The sequence below is a fragment of the Oryctolagus cuniculus genome, chromosome 17 (assembly GCF_964237555.1).
Source record: "Oryctolagus cuniculus chromosome 17, mOryCun1.1, whole genome shotgun sequence".
NCBI lineage: Eukaryota > Metazoa > Chordata > Mammalia > Lagomorpha > Leporidae > Oryctolagus > Oryctolagus cuniculus.
Window position 1 is genome coordinate 65672752 of NC_091448.1, and position 17092 is coordinate 65689843.

The window sequence follows — 17092 nt, forward strand, 5'->3', positions numbered from 1 at the left end:
GCCCATAGGCTCTTTATTTTTTGAAAAATATCTGTTCTGTAATTTTACTGGCAAAGTCAGATTTCAAGGTCAAAGAAACTGATAAACCAGCTTATTGCTGGAAGACATTAATTTCATTTAACTTTCATCAAAATTAATGTTATTTGCGTACTTTCAGATTCCATCTTCATAATGTTATATTATGTAAATAGTTAAGTTATGGGTTTTTATTCTGATTTTGTGCTTAATGTATCTGTCTTTAATAATTACTGATACTTTCTTCGCTTGGTTCTAAGAAAATTCCACTACAGGAGCTATGCTTCTTCTATTATAAGGTTTGAGGTTTGAAAGAAGGTCTTTACTGAAAAAACTGTTATTTTCTCATATTGTTCTCAATGAAGTGGGAAGATTCAAAATTGAACCGAACACTGTATGGTTAGAAATAAAACACAGTAGAAACACAGACTGTTTTCCTCCTGTCTATGTCCCTATCAGCTGTAACTATATCCGCCCATTCATTAAACCAACTTAAAATTAGCTAGCTAAGCATGAAGACACAAAGACCTATAGCAGTAACCTTAATAAACTCTTGTTCAGTGACACTGGTTTTTCAGTTGCTACTCACAGTGAGATGGAGCTTTAATGCCATTCAAAAAGATGCACAGGTTATATTGATCACACTGGTGAATACTGTATACTGTCGTGTGAAGTGAAAGGCTACGGCTAATGCTGAGGTCTAGAAGGTGAATTGACAGTATGCTTGGACTTGAAGTACAATCAAAAAGAACAATATACAGAATGTTGAGGGATTTAAAATTGATTTCCCGAGATTATCTTTGGTAAGGTTTGCAGGGATGGAAAATAAATTGCACTAGACAATTGAAAATTCAAGCCTGGAAAGCAGAAAAAAAGTGAAAGATGCAAATATGCATTTCTAAGTCACATCAATTGAAGAGAAGAAATACTAATTACACAACAGGGAAGACTTTATTTATTCCCTATGTTACTTTTTTTTTCAAGATGGGAGGCTAAAGTTTGTTTTTATGATATACTATTCTGAAAATAAGCACTGATTCTGAGAATAAAAGAAATGTTTCAATAAGTAATATTTGTGATAAAGCAATTTTTAAAATAGAAAATTGGACATTTTTATTTTTTTGATTGAAATCAATATTTCAAAGAAAGTTAATCCATACATTAAAAAGGAATAAACAGTAATAAGTAGATATTACAAGTAATTATTGAAATATTGAATTTCTACTTAGAGAAAATATCCAGTAAGTTTAAATGTAAAATATTGATAAGTTGTATAACATTCAAAGTCTTGAAATATTAAGTACTTTCTACATGTTTTTATACAAAAATAAATCACAGGCAGTTATTATTTATGGTAATTTTAAGATAATTGAAATGTTCGTTTAAGTATTTATATTTATGTATTTGAAAGGCAGAGTGATAGAGAGGGACAGATGCAGAGACTCTGATTATCCATTAATTGGTTCACTCCCCAAATGGCCACAACAGCCATTTCTGGACTAGGTCAAAACCAAGAGCCAGGAGCTCCTTACTGGTCTGTCACATGCATCCAAGTGCCCAAGCTCTTGGGTCATCTTCCATCACCTTCTCAGGCACATTAACAGGAATCTGGATCAAAAGTGAAACAACCAGGACTCGACTCAGAGCTCCAGCATGAGACACTGGCTTTGCAAGCAGCAGCTTAGGCCAGCCCTTCTGGAAATTTATACAAATGAATGCTGTTACGTTTGTTAAGACTGAAATGTTGAAGAGAGAAGAGTATTTGGCCAGCAGTGAATCCACCAGTTACGATGCTCATTTTCCACATCAGAGTGCCTGGGTTCAATGCCTGCCTCCAGCTGCCATTCCAGCTTTCTGCCAATGCAGCCCCTGGGAACAGTGATGATGGCTTAGGTAACTGAATCCTTGAAAGCCATCTGGGAGCAGCAGAGAGAGTTCTCAGCTCCTGGACAAGCTGCAGTCCAGCCCAGACCACTGTAGGCCATTTAGGGGAGTAAACCAGAGGACAGAAGCACTCACTCCATCTGCCTGTTTCTCTCAGTCTTCCTGTATCTCAAATGCATACGGAAAGTTGAGGAGTGAAGCTTCAGAAAGTTTTAAGCATTTGCATGTAAAGCTGAATAATGTAAATGGAGCTCTAATGTATACACTTCCAAAAAATACTAGAGAATAACAACTCAAAATCACCTCTTTGATCAGTCAACTTAATATATACACAAGTCATCACCAAGACTTCTGAACTTGTTCAACGAGCATATTTCAACCTGTGTATCCAAAACTCTTCCTCAACCATAAGAATGAGCAAGTATGCATATTTATAACCACTCTGGTGATAGTACATATTTATAAAAATTAATATGAATAAAACATTCTCTATTGGATTATCTATCAGCATTCAATAGAAAATTGCAAATCATTAACACTAGCACAAATTTGATCTTTCAAAATGAAAATAATGTGAATTCAAGTATTTTGTTGATATGTTCTCAAGTATATTTCTATTAATCAGAAGAATGCAGTCTTGCTTCCATATTAGTTTAAATTTGAAATCCAACAGATCGTTTACATTACCAATAAACATGGTTACAACTTTTACTATCATTTACAAGGGAAAGGAGAGCCCAGCAGGCCTCTACTATTTATGGAGACAAAAATTATTGCTTACAAGAAAAACATTACCCAGAAAAACTTTCCATTGCTGAAGAACCGAAGTGACTCCATTTTAAAAGCAAGCAGCCTCCCTTTCCCATAGCAGACCCGGGTCCTTGTAAAAGCAGGCATTCAGGCACTCTGTAGATATCAAAGCTTACCAGGGACATCTAGCTCCATAGACCAAGGACAGCACAGTAAACAAAGTAACTCCCTGCGCCCAGAGCTTCCATGCTGTAAGCCCCCGCTGTAACTCTCTGTACCCAGAGCTTCCATGCTGTATGTAACTCTTTTTTCCTGCTGATGTAGCCCTTTTTTCCTTTAAAAACTCTCCCAAACAAAGACCGGGGCCACACTCCTTCCTCCGCTGTGCTGGTTGGTTGGATGGGGTCCCTGTTGTGGCTTGCCGGTTGGTTGGATGGGGTCCCTGTCGCGGCTTGTACTCCCGAATAAACCTTGCTTTTGCAGTTCGGTGTGATCAACTCTCTAGGGGGTCTCTGCGGGGATCTAATGATCTGGGCACAACATATTGTTTGGTGCCCAACATTGCTATATAGTACCTAATTTGAAAAGAAAAGTGAATTTTGACATCTTCATCATCTGGTCTAGATGGTTTATATGGCTGAAAAATTATGAAATAACATTTTACAAGGGTCTGAACCACCTGCCACTGTACACACGGCTGATTTTAAAGAAGTCCCAATAAGAGAATTTTCCAACCATGCTTGTAGACTGTTAGTGAAATGTTACCAACGTACCTTGTAACTGAATCTTATTCTCAGGACTCTGAACCAAAACAGAACTGACAGAATCTAGGTTGTCATAGTTACTGCAGCAGAGAGGACCGGTCCGTGTTTCTGTTACCTGGGGAACAAAACATTGCATTTATTGTATACATCAGACTTTACAATGTTCATTCAGTTTGTCATAGTTATCTTGTGCTAATATTACACACTTGAGGGTAAATATCATTAGAGGGGCCAGGGACTAAAACTCAATGAGCAAAACACAAAACAGCACTCAGGACTCTTCCTCATCTTCTTCATCCTGATGTCAGGCACAGAACACCCAGAAAAATAGCAGAAGCCTTCTTTGATCACAACTCATGATTTTAGGGAAGACATAACAAGAACATGCCTCTTAAGTTAGGGAGAAGGCTTTGATTTTTAGAAGAAGTATTTTCACTTTCCTCAATAAATCAGACCCATCTGCTAGGCGACTGTCTAAAAACTGGTTGCATTATTAGATTCCTCTACTTAAAAAGCTACACTTATCCCCTCCCCTCTTTCTGGTGGTGTTGCAATCTAACTCTGTCTGGCATCTGCATAAATTCTCACTCACAGACAGGCCTTCTCCCTGTCCCGTGGGAAATTCTTTGTTTAGATAATGATTCCCACCTTCAGTCCACCTTGATGAGGGAGGCTCCTTTCTCAGCAGAGACTAATCTGGTGTATGGATGAGCTTCAAAATGAAGCTCACGTTCCAATACCCTCCCAAGCTATTCCTTAACGATTTCCACCTATATTATTCTGCCATTTCTATCAATTATGGCTGGCAATACACCTTAGTAAATAATTATGAAGTCTCATATTGTAGACTATTTTTTTTACTTGGATGTCTTGGGAAAGACAGTTTCATCGATTTATGAAGTTGTAAATTTATCCTGAAGATCATTTTAATTGCAATTGTAATGAACTTTGTGTTTTAAAAAAGTAACAAGGATATCTGTGAAAACTAAAATTCAGGTTACTTCATCCACCATACTTACTCATCTCACTCTGGGTCAAACTAGAGACATTTCTAGGACTAGAAACATAGCACATTATCCAGCTACCTGTAACTGCTCTGAACTCGCCTCCCCTCACCCTTCCTTCTGCTACAACCACACTGGTCTTTTCATTTTTCTTGAACACATTCATCAAGCTCCTGGCTTAGGATCCCTGACTTGCTGACCTTATCCTGATGTTCCTCCTCTGAACACGTCCACACTGTCACTCCCTTCAAGTCTGTGCTCCATAGCCATCTCTCAGAACAACACGGACTAACCTATTTAAAGTGAATATTCCTACTTCTTCCAAATATAATTCTGTCCTCTTATCTTGCTTTACTTTTCCCATGGTGATCAGATCCTAAGAGGCCGTATAATTTACTCTTCCCTCATGGATATCACTGATACTTCTCTGCAGAAGCTAAGCACACAAGTGCTGGGGATATGGGCTATTTGGTTCACTTAGGTGACTACAGTGCATCCTCTGTCCTTGTCTAAGATCACAGGCACTGACGAAGTGAAAGAAAATGGAAACACAAGCAAGGAAGACATCAGGGTAATCAGTGATATGAGGAAAGTCTGAAGTAAGCAGCAACAATAAGATGAATCTGAAGAAGATGGATTGTTTCTTTCTTTTTTTTTTTTTTTTGGACAGGCAGAGTTAGACAGTGAGAGAGTGAGAGTGAGAGTGAGAGAGAGAGAGAGAGAGAGAGAAAGGTCTTCCTTTTTTTCTGTTGGTTCACCCCCCAAATGGTTGCTATGGCAGGCATGCTGCGCCAATCCAAAGCCAGGAGACAAATGCTTGCTCCTGGTCTCCCACGCGGGTGCAAGGCCCAAGCACTTGAGCCATCCTCCACTGCCTTCCCGGGCCACAGCAGGGAGCTGGACTGGAAGAGGAGCAACCGGGACAGAATCCAGCGCGCCAACCGGGACTAGAACTCAGGGTGCCGGCGCCACAGGTGGAGGATTAGCCAAGTGAGCCACGGCACTGGCCCAAGAAGATGGATTATGAAAACAACTAGAATTGGCTCGAACAGGAAACATCAAAACTGTACAACAAAGCGGGGAATGGACAAGATGACATGAAGATATGGTGCAAAGTAGAGCCACTACGGAGGGTACATCTGTTTCTTTACCAGTACCAGGCTGTTTTGATTATAACTGTCCTGTAGTATGTTTTTAAATCTGGTATTGTCACGCCTCCAGCTTTGTTTTTGTTGTACAAGGTTGCTTTAGCTATTTGAGATCTCCTGTGCCTCCATATGAATTTCAGTATCACTTTTTTCCAGATCTGAGAAGAATGTCTTTGGTATCTTAGTTGGTATCACATTGAATCTGTAAATTGCTTTTGGCAGAATGGACATTTTGATGATATTGATTCTTCCAATCCATGAACATGGAATATTTTTCTACTTTTTGGTATCCTCTTCTATTTGTCTTTTAAGGTTTTTAAATTCTCATCGTAGAGATCTTTGACATCCTTTGTTAAGTTTATTCCAAGGTATTTGTTTTTGTAGCTATTGTGAGTGGGATTGATCGTAGAAGTTCTTTCTCGGCCATGGCATTACCTGTGTATACAAAGGCTGTTGATTTTTGAGCATTGATTTTGAATTCTGCTACTTTGCTCAACTCTTCCATGAGTTCCAATCGTCTCTTAGTGTAGTTCTTTGGATCCCCTAAATAAATAATCATATCATCTGCAAAGAGGGATAGTTTTATTTCTTCCTTCTCATTCTGTATCCCTTTCATTTCTTTTTCTTGCGTAATGGCTCTGGCAAAAACTTCCAGTACTATATTGAATAGCAATGATGAGAGTGGGCATCCCTGTCTGGTGCCAGATCTCAGTGGAAATGTTTCCAACTTTTCCCCATTCAATAGGATGCTGGCCATGGGTTTTTCATAGATTGATTTGATTGTGTTGAGGAATGTTCCTTCTGTACCCAGTTTTCTTAGAGTTTGCATCATGAAAGGGTGTTGTATGTTATCAAATGCAGTTATGGAAATGATTAGCTATGACTTATGGAACATTTGACATGAGCTAAGTGCTGTGCTTAGTGTTTCATTTTCTTATTTCAGTTACTGTGCACAATGACCTTCTTAGACAGTACTGATTATTGCCTGTTTCTCACTGTACAGAACGGACACTGAGAGAGAACAAGTTGCTCAGAATCACTTGCATGTTCCTTGCAGCATCTGGCCCTGCATTGTCTGGGAGCTCTATTCTGCGGCCTCTCCTATACAGTGTATGCTGCGTAATACTGATAATGGCATGCGTGTTCTATGGTCATTTCTAGTGACATCTTTCATTGAAATGCAGACAATTTTCCTTGTTCTTTTCATTAGGAAACAGAAAGCCTCCTCATGAGTAGCACGTTTGCAAAAGCTTCTCCATTTGCATCAAGCTAGATCTCTTAAACAGAATCATTGAAAAGAGAACTTTTTGGGCTAATTAATCTCAAAGGTATTTATTCCTATGTTATACTTGTCATGCTCATTATGAACGACTTTTTTGTCCTCTAATTTTTGATCCCCATGCGTGAGCTGTGTCTATGGACAAAGTGGATTAGTAAGACTGGAGATTAGTTTAGGAATTGCAAGAAAATTTGTTGGAGTGTTTATGCCTTGGATTCTCTCTGGGATAGTAGTCTGAGGAGAAACCAGTCCTAAATGTATCACATACATGTAACATTCAACCTCCTTTTCACACACAAGTACATGGAAAATCATTCAGATCTACTTATCCAATATTTCAAAAATGAAGCCAATTCTTGCTAAATCATTATATGAAGAAGAAAAAGTTTTCTATAACATTACCTCTTTGTGGAAATTAGTGATACTACTACTTAGCAATCATCAAAATGTCCATACAACCCAAAACTATTTACAAATTCTATGCAATCCCAATCAAAATGCCAATGACATTCTTCTCAGATCTAGAAAAATTATGCTAAAATTCATATGGAAAACACAAGAAGAGACTCCCAAATAGCTAAAGCAATCTTAAACAGCAAAAACAAAGCCAGGGGGCCAGCACTGTGCCACAGTGGGAAGACCTACAGGAAACTCCTGGCTCCTGGCTTTGGATCGGCGCAGCTCTCGCCATTGTGACCAATTGGGGAATGAACCAGAGGATGGAAGACATCTCTCTCTCTCTCTCTCTCTCTCTGCCTCTCTCTGCCTCTCCTTCTCTCTCTGTGTAACTCTGACTTTCAAATAAATAAATCTTTAAAAAAAAGAGATCCATTCAAACAGGAGTGAGGTGGAATCTCATTGTGGTTTGATTTGCATTTTCCTGAGCCACCCTACTTTTAAAAAAGATTCATATATTTATTTGAAAGTGTTAACAGAGAAAGGGAGAGACAGAGAAAGAGAGATCGTCCATCTGCTAGTTCACTCCCCAGTTGACCATACTAGCCAAGATCGGGCCAGGCCAAAGCCAGGAGACAGGAGCTTTATCTGATCTCCCATGTGGGTGGCAGGGGCTCAAACATTTGGTTCATCTTCTGCTGCTTTTCCTAGACCATTAGCAGGAAGCTGGATCAGAAGTGGCACAGCAGGAAATGAACCTGAAACTGTGTCCATGTGGGATGCTGGTGTTACAGATGGTGGCTTTACCCACTACACCACAATGCCATCCCCCACCCCCTGCCAAGTTCCCTCTTTAAAAAATTAAGTAAACAATCATTAGTGATAACATCCTACCAGAAATACTAGATATCTATAAATATTATATAACTTCTGGAATATCTACATCAATAACTCATTTATCCATGTGTAAATTAAAACAGAGCTTTTTTCTTTGACAGGCAGAGTGGGCAGAGAGAGAGAGAGACATGGAGAGAAAGGTCTTCCTTTGCCGTTGGTTCACCCTCCAATGGCCGCCGCAGCCAGCACACTGTGGCCGGCGCATCACGCTGATCTGAAGGGAGGAGCCAGGTGCTTCTCCTGGTCTCCCATGGGGTGCAGGGCCCAAGCACTTGGGCCATCCTCCACTGCACTCCCTGGCCACAGCATATCGACAAAGGACCTAAAACCAACCCCTGGAACAAGGACAGCCTCTTCAACAAAGGGTGCTGAGAAAACTGGAAGTCCACATGTCGCAGTATGAAGCAAGACCCCTACCTTACACCTTATACAAAAATCCACTCAACATGGATCAAAGAACTAGAGATGCACCAGGACACCATGAAACTAATTGAGAGCATAGGGGAAACCCTTCAAGATATTGGAACAGGCGAAGAATTCCTGGAGAAGACCCCAGAGGCACGAGTAATCAAAGATAAAATAAACAAGGGGATTACCTCAAATTGAAGAGTTTCTTTACAGCAAAGGAAACAGTCAGGAAAGTGAAGAGGCAACCAACAGAATGGGAGACGTTATTCGCAAACTACACAACAGATAAAGGATTAACAACTAGAATCTATAAAATGATCAAAAAACACCACAAAATCAAAACAAACAACCCAATAAAAAAAATGGGCCAAGGACCTTAACAGACATTTTTCAAAAGAGGAAATCCAAATGGCCAACAGACACATGAAAAAATGCTCAGGATCCCTAGCCATCAGGGAAATGCAGATCAAAACCACAATGAGGTTTCACCTCACTCCGCTTAGATTGGCTTACATACAGAAATCAACCAACAACAGATGCTGGCGAGGATGTGGGGAAAAAGGGACACGAGAGAGTTGAGCCGCTGTGAGGCTAGGCCCGGCTCAGGCGAGGGAGATGAGAGACGGCGGCGGCCGCGGCCCAGAGCCCCTCTCAGCGCCTGTGAGCAGCCGCGGGGGCAGCGCCCTCCGGGAGCCGGCCGGCCTGCGGCGGCGGCAGCGGCGGCGTTTCTCGCCTCCTCTTCGTCTTCTCTTCTAACCGTGCAGCCTCTTCCTCGGCTTTTCTTGCGAGGGAAGGTGGAAGCCGTGGGCTCAGGCGGGAGCCGGCTGAGGCGCGGCGGCGGCGGCGGCGGCGGCACCTCCCGCTCCTGGAGCGGGGGGGAGAAGCGGCGGCGGCGGCGGCGGCCGCGGCGGCTGCAGCTCCCGGGAGGGGTTCGGAGCCGCCTGTCACCATTTCCAGGGCTGGGAACGCCGGAGAGTTGGTCTCTCCCCTTCTACTGCCTCCAACACGGCGGCGGCGGCGGCGGCACATCCAGGGACCCGGGCCGGTTTTAAACCTTCCCTCCGCCGCCGCCGCACTCTCCCTGGCCCGGGCTCCGGAGGCCGCTGGAGGAGGCAGCCGTTCCGAGGATTATTCGTCTTCTCCCCATTCCGCTGCCGCCGCTGCCAGGCCTCTGGCTGCTGAGGAGAAGCAGGCCCAGTCGCTGCAACCATCCAGCAGCCGCCGCAGCAGCCATTACCCGGCTGCGGTCCAGAGCCAAGCGGCAGCAGAGCGAGGGGCATCAGCTACCGCCAAGTCCAGAGCCATTTCCATTCTACAGAAGAAGCCCCGCCACCAGCAGCTTCTGCCATCTCTCTCCTCCTTTTTCTTCAGCCACAGGCTCCCAGACATGACAGCCATCATCAAAGAGATCGTTAGCAGAAACAAAAGGAGATATCAAGAGGATGGATTCGACTTAGACTTGACCTATATTTATCCAAATATTATTGCTATGGGATTTCCTGCAGAAAGACTTGAAGGCGTATACAGGAACAATATTGATGATGTAGTAAGGTTTTTGGATTCAAAGCATAAAAACCATTACAAGATATACAATCTATGTGCTGAAAGGCATTATGACACCGCCAAATTTAACTGCAGAGTTGCACAGTATCCTTTTGAAGACCATAACCCACCACAGCTAGAACTTATCAAACCCTTTTGTGAAGATCTTGACCAATGGCTAAGTGAAGATGACAATCATGTTGCAGCAATTCACTGTAAAGCTGGAAAGGGACGAACTGGTGTAATGATTTGTGCATATTTATTACATCGGGGCAAATTTTTAAAGGCACAAGAAGCCCTAGATTTTTATGGAGAAGTAAGGACCAGAGACAAAAAGGGAGTAACTATTCCCAGTCAGAGACGCTATGTGTATTATTATAGCTACCTGTTAAAGAATCATCTGGATTATAGACCAGTGGCACTGTTGTTTCACAAGATGATGTTTGAAACTATTCCAATGTTCAGTGGCGGAACTTGCAATCCTCAGTTTGTGGTCTGCCAGCTAAAGGTGAAGATATATTCCTCCAATTCAGGACCCACACGACGGGAAGACAAGTTCATGTACTTCGAGTTCCCTCAGCCGTTGCCTGTGTGTGGTGACATCAAAGTAGAGTTCTTCCACAAACAGAACAAGATGCTTAAAAAGGACAAAATGTTTCACTTTTGGGTAAATACGTTCTTTATACCAGGACCAGAGGAAACCTCAGAAAAAGTAGAAAATGGAAGTCTTTGTGATCAAGAAATTGATAGTATTTGCAGTATAGAACGTGCAGATAACGACAAAGAATATCTAGTACTTACTTTAACAAAAAATGATCTTGATAAAGCAAATAAAGACAAGGCAAACCGATACTTTTCTCCAAATTTTAAGGTGAAGCTGTATTTCACAAAAACAGTAGAGGAGCCATCAAATCCAGAGGCTAGCAGTTCAACTTCTGTAACGCCAGATGTTAGTGACAATGAACCTGATCATTATAGATATTCTGACACCACTGACTCTGATCCAGAGAATGAACCTTTTGATGAAGATCAGCATACACAAATTACAAAAGTCTGAATTTTTTTTATCAAGAGGGATAATGCACCATGAAAACAAACTTGAATAAACTGAAAATGGACCTTTTTTTTTAATGGCAATAGGACATTGTGTCAGATTACCAGTTATAGGAACAATTCTCTTTTCCTGACCAATCTTGTTTTACCCTATACATCCACAGGGTTTTGACACTTGTTGTCCAGTTAAAAAAAGGTTGTGTAGCTGTGTCGTGTATATACATTTTTGTGTCAAAAGGACATTTAAAATTCAATTAGGATAAATAAAGATGGCACTTTCCCGTTTTATTCCAGTTTTATAAAAAGTGGAGACAGACTGATGTGTATACGTGGAAATTTTTCCTTTTGTGTTCTGTCACCAATTTAAGTGGCTAAAAGAGCTTTGTGACGCACAGGTTCACATCCTACCCCTTTGCACTTGTGGCAACAGATAAGTTTGCAGTTGGCTAAGAGAAGTTTCTTAAGGGTTTTGTTAAATTCTAATGCATGTATTCAGGTAAGGGGAATGGAGAGAATGCTTAGAAAGGAATCTTATCTCATGCTGGACTCTGGACCATATACCATCTCCAGCTATTTACACACACCTTTCTTTAGCATGCTATAGTACTAATCTGGACATTTGAGGATTTGGCCACTGTCACTGCTTGTTGTTTGTGCATTTTTTTAAAAAGCATATTGGTGCTAGAAAAGGCAGCTAGAGGGAGTGAATCTGTTTTGGGGTACAGGAATGAACCTTCTGCAACATCTTAATCCACAATGAAGGGATATAAAAATAATGTGGTTATAGATAGGAAACACAGCAACAATGACTTAACCATATAAATGTGGAGGCTATCAACAAAGAACGGGCTTGAAACATTATAGAAATTGACAATGATTTATTAAATATGTTTTCTCAATTGTAATGACTGCTCCATCTCCTGTGTAATCAAGGCCAGTGCTAAAAGTCAGATGCTATTAGTACCTACATCAGTCAACAATTTATACTTTGTTAGTTTTCAATCATATACCTGCTGTGGATGCTTCAAGTGCTGCCTGCAAGCTTCTTTTTTTCCTCATTAAATATAAAATATTTTGTAATGCTACACAGGAAATTTCAATTTGAGATTCTACAGTAAGCGGTTTTTTTCTTTAAAGATTTATGATGCACTTATTCAATCCAGTAGCTGTCAGCCGTCCCACCCTTTTGACCTTACACATTCTATTACAATGAGTTTTGCAGTTTTGCACATTTTTTAAATGTCATTAACTGTTAGGGAATTTTACTTGAATACTGAATACATATAATGTTTATATTAAAAAAAAGACATTGTGTTAAAAAGGAAATTAGAGTTGCAGTAAATTTCAACACTGCACAAATAATAAGGCATATAATTGTTCAGTAGAAATTGTCCAACATTTGCTTTATTGATTTGCTATTGAAAGAATAGATTTTTTCATTGTGCAGTGTTGAATCATTTCATAGTGCTAGAGTTGGGACTAGGGCTTCAATTTCTTAAATATCATCATTTATTTGATATTCCCAGACTGCATATGATTTCAAGCAGAGTGCAACTAATATTGTGAAGGTAATGAGAAAAAACTAAAAAAAGGTTTTTCAGCATCTGCCTGGGCCATCCCTGAAATCCTGCCATGGGTCTGCTAACCTCCAGCAGCCTGTGCACTGAGTCTTCTCCTTCCCAGTGGAGGTGGCTGAGGTCGCTTGACAGATGCACTTAATATGCTTTTCTATCCCTTGCAATTTAACTAGAGATCCTTTTAAAGGGAAAAACAGGAGCTGGGGAAGATGGTTAAGCAGATTTCTGGGGGTCTGATGGAGACTTCTTTGATATGAAATTTGACTGAGACCTGTGTTCCATCATAAATTTTCTTAACTGGAATCTGTTGTTTATGCATTTCTTTGTGGCTTAGCTTTTGTTAATTAGACACCCTCACAATTGCAAATGCATGGATAGTCTCAAGGTTAGATTGTAAATGGGGAAGGGGAAGTAACATGTAGTTAAACCGAGACTTGAACCCAGGCACTACAATATGGGATGTGGGCATCCCAAGCAGCATTAAAAAATATATATATATATACACATATATATGTATATATATGTATACGTGTATATGGTATATATATGTAAATGTGTGTGTATATATATATATTCAGTTTGAGAGACAGAGCAACACAGAGAGAGCGAGAGACATAGAAATGGATTTTCATCCACTGGTTCACTCCTCAAATGGCTGCAATGGCTGGTACTTGTTCAGAATGAAGTCTGGAGCCTGGAACCCCATCTGGATCTCCCAAGTGGGTGGTAGAGGCCCAGTACTTGGGCTATCCTTTGCTCCTTTCCCAGTGGCATTAGCAGAGAGCTGGATTGGTAGCAGAGCAACTGAGACCCAGACTGGCTCCTGGATTTATTGATGCAGGTGTCCCAGGCAGTGTTCAAGTTTTTGTGCCACAACACCAACACCACTCTTCACCACAGCCCAAGCAGCATCTTAACTGCTATGCCAAATACTCACCCCTATCTAGCATTTGATGAAATGCTAGACATCATCAAGATGGTTCAATGAGTTTTGTTTTCTTCCTTTGATGAGTCTTATAATTTGTACTGATAGACTTTCAATTTTTCTGTAGATTTACTTTATTATTTCAAAACTTATTTTTAAACTTTGTTAGGGCATTAGTATGGACTTTATTTTAGGGTAATTTCTTCCTGTTGCAAAGGCAGGTGACTCTTCTAGCACAGGGTGTTCAATGAGGTCTCTCTACATTGGTTTTGGATTCCAAGTGTTTAATCACTTTTGGAAATCCACTTAGTCAACACAGGATGAACTGTGTGTGGCACATGGTGCTGGCAAGTCTTCTTACTTGAGGACTATTCTTTATCTTGAGAACATGTCTGTAATAGGTTGGGTCTGTTTGCATTTATAAAAGGGTGAGATTTCTTCCTCTCTTTGCAGTCCTTTAGAAGGTTGCTTGTGATGTGTATCACATTCATGTTTAATCCTCATTTGATAACAAAATCGTTTTCTTTCTCTACTAGTTTTGTGAAGATTTTCTCGGTTGTGCTTTTGTTTTAAATTATATTTCCCCAACAGTGGGTAATAGAAGGTATGTAAGTCAAGGTTCTCAGGGAAACAGAACCAATAGAAGATGCAGACACATACACACACACATGAAAGCACTTAAAAAGGTACACAGAAAATGGAATTAAAATCTATTTATTTTGGGAGATATGGTGGCACAGCAGTTTAAGGCATTTGGAGATGCATCTGCATTAGCAGATGGAAAATCTCTCTCACTGTGTGTGTTAACTCTGCCTTTCAAACAAATAAATAAATAACAAGATACAAGTCTTCAAGAAGTTCATGCAAAGTGAATATTGTGAAAATTCCACAGGAATATTTACATTTGTCATGGGAATTGGCTAGCATGAGTATAGGGGCTCAGAAATCCCAGGATCAAACTGGAGAACCAGGAAAGCTGGGGCTGTACTTCAGCTACATCTAAAAGCCCAAGAGCCGGGTAAACAATACTGCAAGGCCCAGTCTGAGTGCAAAGATGGAAGCAACCTGAGAACTAACTCCCAAGTGCAGGAGAAGAGGGGGTGTCCAGTTCAAACAGCAACAAATTCATCCTCCTCTGCCTCCTTGTTCCATTAGGGCCCTTAACAGATTCGATGGTACTCGCCTTCATTGGTGAGACTGAACTTTATTCATTGATATTACAGCATTTTTCTTTTAAAATCACAATGTATTCCAATTTCCCATGCCCTTATATAAAAGTATAGTCCTATTTTTGTATTTGTAATTCATTATTATTTTTCTAAAACGTGGGCTCCTCCGTAGTATATGCTTTAGCCACCACAGATATGGACCACTGCCAAGCAAGAATGATGAAACCATAGGCTACCAGGGAAGTGACTCATGTTGGATTTTCTGAGTGGGAAATCATCATTTAGAAAAATCTTGGTTCTTCCTTGCTCTTCAAACATAAATGTCATCTTTTGCTTTAGAACTCAGGAACCTCAGACTGCTTCCTTTCAGTAAAAGGTAAAAACTCTCAGTTTAATCAGGAAAGAAAAAAATCATCTTATGAAGTTGCTAAGATCTACGTTATGTTGTTAATATCACTGTGCCTAATTTACAAATTAAACTATTGCAGGTATGTATGCATGAGAAAAAAATAGTATACATGAGGGTACTTCAAAGAGATTGTAGAAATGGAATTAAAAAATAAGCTTACTATGATGCAAAAATTTGAAATCCATGCACAGATTGTTGATAATAGGCATTTTTCATGAACTTTTTGAAGATCATTAGTATACAGTGTTGCTATCTGCAGCTTCAGGGATCCACTTGAGGTGAGGGGCTTGGAAAGTACCCCCCACAAATGGGGTGGCTAATGTGTGTCCCTCATTCTTCTCAGTGGAATGGCTTCCTATAGGGCTCAACACACAGAATGCAAAGTCATTGTCTGCTGAAATCTAATGCACTCACATATTTAGTGGTATCATACTTTCCAATGAATTTGAACCCAAGGGGAATCACTAACTAAAAAAATTAAAATCAGTTGTCTCTGGGGGAGAGGAGTAGTGCTTTATGCCCTCATCAATTTTCTAATTATTTACAAGATAAGCTTAAGTTAATTTTATACTTTGAAAAAAAGTTGAAAGAAATATTTTTTTTAAAAAGTAAGCCTTTTTGTGAAACTTGGCAAAAATATTAAAAGAGAGGAATCTCAAATTGCCAGAAGGGGAAGAGAGGCTGGCTTGGGGAAAGTGCAGATGAGTGCAGATTAGTGGTAGAGAACGTTTCCAGGGGACGTGCTTCCTGGCAGCAGAGGAGTCACCTCTTGAGAACTTGGCAGGAAGAAGTTTCAATGCTACAGGCTCCTGGGAAAAGCCATCCAACAGCTGCAGGCAGGCCTGCCTCAGCCAAGCCGATCCCAATTCACCCTGCAGCTGCGGCCTCTGGGTAAGCCTGGATCTTACAGTAGCTCTAGGCCTTCTCGTAAGAGACTATGCGAGATGTAATGGGGTAGACTTCTCCAAGGAAATGGGGTTGAACAAATAGCTTTGGAAGAGTGTATTTTCTTTGGAACGCAAACATCGTACACGGTGGACACCTGATGAGCAGAGCAGGTAGGGGCACCAGTGCTTTTGTGAGGAAGCTGATGGCCCCAAGAAGGTTGTAGAAGGTGAAATGTGAGACTATGGGCAGAACAAATTTCAATGACCACTGAGTTTTACCAAGGGTCCCTTATATTCACCTTTAGTTGTGTGTATGTGGACAGAGGTATTTTAGCGATAGTAAAGTCACACAGAAATATGTTGGAGGAGGAAAAGAATTGAGGGGCTGAGGAAAGGGCCTTGATGGTGGAGTGCCATCAGAAAGGTTAATCGGCGTTAGGTAGCAATTGCCTTTATATCCTCTATCCTTCTCCTCCCCTCATGAAAAACATTTCTATCATTCTGACTAGAAACATCTCACAGTCATTTCCTTTACAACCATAAAACAAGTCATCAATGATTGAATGACCATGAAAGAAAGAGGAGCAACTGGGAAAGGGATGCTGGGCCTGCAGGCTGTCACTGCATTTATTTGGAACACTCCCATCAATTCTCCATTCACTACAGGGAAACTTAAATTCTCTTTAAAATTTTTTTCTTTACTATATTTGTGTGAATTTCATGCTTAATTTAAAAAAAATTAAGACATTTATTTATTTGAAAGGAAGAGTTACAGAGAGGTGGAGGGGAGAGAGGGAGAGAGAGGGAGAGAGGGAGAGAGGGAGAGAGGGAGAGAGAGAGAGAGAGAGAGAGACTTCCATCCACTGGTTCACTCCCCAGATGGCTGCAATGGCTGGAGCTGAGCCAATCCAAGGCCAGGAACCAGGGGATTCTTCTGGGTCTCCCACGTGGGTGCAGGGGCCCAAGGACTTGGGCCATCTTTTAC

At 40.8% G+C, this 17092-nt stretch overlaps 1 long non-coding RNA gene and 1 pseudogene across 1 annotated transcript in view; one reads left to right on the plus strand and one right to left on the minus strand.

The window, feature by feature from the left end:
• Positions 1-6: 6 nt before the first annotated feature.
• Positions 7-17092, minus strand: part of LOC138846330 (uncharacterized) — a 75371-nt gene continuing 58285 nt past the window's right edge. The window contains exon 3 of the long non-coding RNA XR_011383797.1: positions 7-3528. This is a non-coding gene — a long non-coding RNA (uncharacterized lncRNA). The remainder of the gene's footprint in view (positions 3529-17092) is intronic.
• LOC138846128 (phosphatidylinositol 3,4,5-trisphosphate 3-phosphatase and dual-specificity protein phosphatase PTEN pseudogene) lies at positions 9094-12045 on the plus strand (annotated as a pseudogene).